At 45.4% G+C, this 2,922-nt stretch overlaps 1 pseudogene; it reads right to left on the bottom strand.

Annotated features, from left to right (window-relative positions):
* Nucleotides 1-2,045: 2,045 nt before the first annotated feature.
* LOC135572061 (DNA (cytosine-5)-methyltransferase 3C-like) lies at nucleotides 2,046-2,687 on the bottom strand (annotated as a pseudogene).
* Between the last annotated feature and the right edge of the window lie 235 nt (nucleotides 2,688-2,922).

The raw sequence follows: 2,922 nt of genomic DNA, 5'->3' as shown, positions 1-2,922 counted from the left end.
GCAGACAGGGTATAAATAGTATAGCCTGGCCAGTGGCCATCCATTTTTTTGGGCTTGACAACCGAAGTTATAACTGAAGTCCTTGCTGTTCTGTGCCTGTACATACAGTATATCACAAAAGTCAGTGCACCCCTCACATTTTTGTAAATATTTCAGTATATCTTTTCATGTGACAACACTGAAGTAGTGAGTGTACAGCTTGTATAACAGTGTACATTTGCTGTCCCCTCAAAATAACTCAACACACAGCCGTTAATGTCTAAACCGCTGGCCACAAAAGTGAGTACACCCCTAAGTGAAAATGTCCAAATTGGGCCCAATTAGCCATTTTCCATCCCCGGTGTCATGTGACTCGTTAATGTTACAAGGTCTCAGGTGTGAACGGGAAGCAGGTGTGTTAAATTTGGTGTCATCGCTCTCACACGCCCTCATACTGACTGGTCACTGGAATTTCAACATGGCACCTCATGTCAAAGAACTCTCTGAGGATCTGAAAAAAATAATTGTTGCTCTACATAAAGATGGCCTGGGCTATAAGAAGATTGCCAAGACCCTGAAACTGAGCTGCAGCACGGTGGCCAAGACCATACAGCGGTTTAACTGGATAGGTTCCACTCAGAACAGGCCTCGCCATGGTCGACCAAAGAAGTTGAGTGCACGTACTCAGCGTCATATCCAGAGGTTCTCTTTGGGAAATAGATGTATGAGTGCTGCCAGCATTGCTGCAGAGGTTGAATGGGTGGGGAGGTCCACTTGTCAGTGCTCAGACCATACGCCGTACACTGCATCAAATTGGTCTGCATGGCTGTCGTCCCAGAAGGAAGCCTCTTCTAAAGATGATGCACAAGAAAGAACGCAAACAGTTTGCTGAAGACAAGCAGACTAAGGACATGGATTACTGGAACCATGTACTTTGGTCTGATGAGACCAAGATAAACTTATATGGTTCAGATGGTGTCAAGCGTGTGTGGCGGCAACCAGGTGAGGAGTACAAAGACACGTGTGTCTTGCCTACAGTCAAGCATGGTAGTGGGAGTGTCATGGTCTGGGGCTGCATGAGTGCTGCCGGCACTGGGGAGCTACAGTTCATTGAGGGAACCATGAATGCCAACATGTACTGTGACATACTGAAGCAGAGCATGATCCCCCTCCCTTCGGAGACTGGGCCGCAGGGCAGTATTCCAACATGATAACGACCCCAAACACACCTCCAAGACGACCACTGCCTTGCTAAAGAAGCTGAGGTTAAAGGTGATGGACTGGCCAAGCATGTCTCCAGACCTAAACCCTATTGAGCATCTGTGGGGCATCCTGAAACGGAAGGTGGAGGAGTGCAAGGTCTCTAACATCCACCAGCTCCGTGATGTCGTCATGGAGGAGTGTAAGAGGACTCCAGTGGCAACCTGTGAAGCTCTGGTGAACTCCATGCCCAAGAGGGTTAAGGCAGTGCTGGAAAATGATGGTGGCCACACAGAATATTGACACTTTGGGCCCAGTTTGGACATTTTCATTTAGGGGTGTAGTCACTTTTGTTGCCAGAGGTTTAGACATTAATGGCTGTGTGTTGAGTTATTTTGAGGGGACAGCAATACAAGCTGTACTCTCACTACTTTATACAAGCTGTACACTCACTACTTTACATTGTAGCAAATTGTCATTTCTTCAGTGTTTGTCACATGAAAAGATATACTCAAATATTTACAAAAATGTGAGGGGTGTACTCACTTTTGTGATATACTGTACACACACATATATATATATAGAGGAGCAAGAACTATACATGTATGGACGACAACGGGACTCACTCCTGCTTGCAGCGATGTGGTGACCTGCACACTCAAAACCATTTTTTGGGGGGATGGGCAACCACATTATCAACATCTCACTTGGCATTGTCATCATTTAATTGAAATAAAACCAATGTTGTCTTTATTTCTTCCTATGTTGACTATTTTTGCTATAGAGAGTCACACTATTGTGTGACTCAATAGGGCTACAACACAGAGCAGCTCCCATTGACCCCTCCCCCATCTCTGTGGCTGTTGCTAAACTTCTTGGTGGCTGGGAAGGGAAGGGGAAAGCTGTTTGTAGGATAAATAGAAGCAAAGAGGTGGTGAAACACAGGATTTCCCTAGCCCCTTCTGCCTTTGCTGGAGATTCATGTTCTTCACGTCCGTGTAGTGTTTTGGTAAATGTAAAATCTTATCTAATTCTGTAATCCACAAATTGTCATCCAAGCCTTTCTCTGAGACAAGGAGCTCTGCTTGACTGAGTTTTGGTTTGTGTTGACAGTCCGAACATCGGCGAATTTAGCTACTCTTCTAATCCCTATGCAATCCTGAAGGTTGCAATCCTTTGTGATGGGCCTATTGATCTAAAGGATGTTCCCCCAGAAGTAGCATGCTCTATTGGCTCACTTTCACTGCATCCACCACAACTGGGTTACACTCTAAGAAGCGGCAGAAGTCGGCCTTAACATGGTTCTTCGTGAACTCTGTGTTCTCAAAGAGCCAGATGAACAGCCGCAGGTCCTCCTCCTTGGGCTTCATGATGTGCAGCAGCCGATAGTGCAAAACAAACAGCTGTCCCGTCCCTTCAAACAATCCCTTCCGCAATGGATTCACAATGGACAGGTCATTGTTTGGGCTCCCACCAATGAGCAGATTAAACCTACACCATTTCTGCATGTGTGCTTTGGTGATCAGTCACATGTCTGCCACATTAATCATTTTACTGCCATGGTTGATCATGGAGACTGCGATGGACTGCTCACAAATCTCTGAGGCCATGTATTTCTCTACCTTGAAACACTTAAAAAAAATATATATATTTCACCTTTATTTAACCAGGTAGGCTAGTTGAGAACAAGTTCTCATTTGCAACTGCGACCTGGCCAAGATAAAGCATAGCAGTGTGAACAGA

This window comes from Oncorhynchus nerka, linkage group LG6, assembly GCF_034236695.1.
Source record: "Oncorhynchus nerka isolate Pitt River linkage group LG6, Oner_Uvic_2.0, whole genome shotgun sequence".
Taxonomy (NCBI): domain Eukaryota; kingdom Metazoa; phylum Chordata; class Actinopteri; order Salmoniformes; family Salmonidae; genus Oncorhynchus; species Oncorhynchus nerka.
Note: the sequence above shows the minus strand (reverse complement) of the source record. Positions and strands in the feature narration are given on the sequence as shown.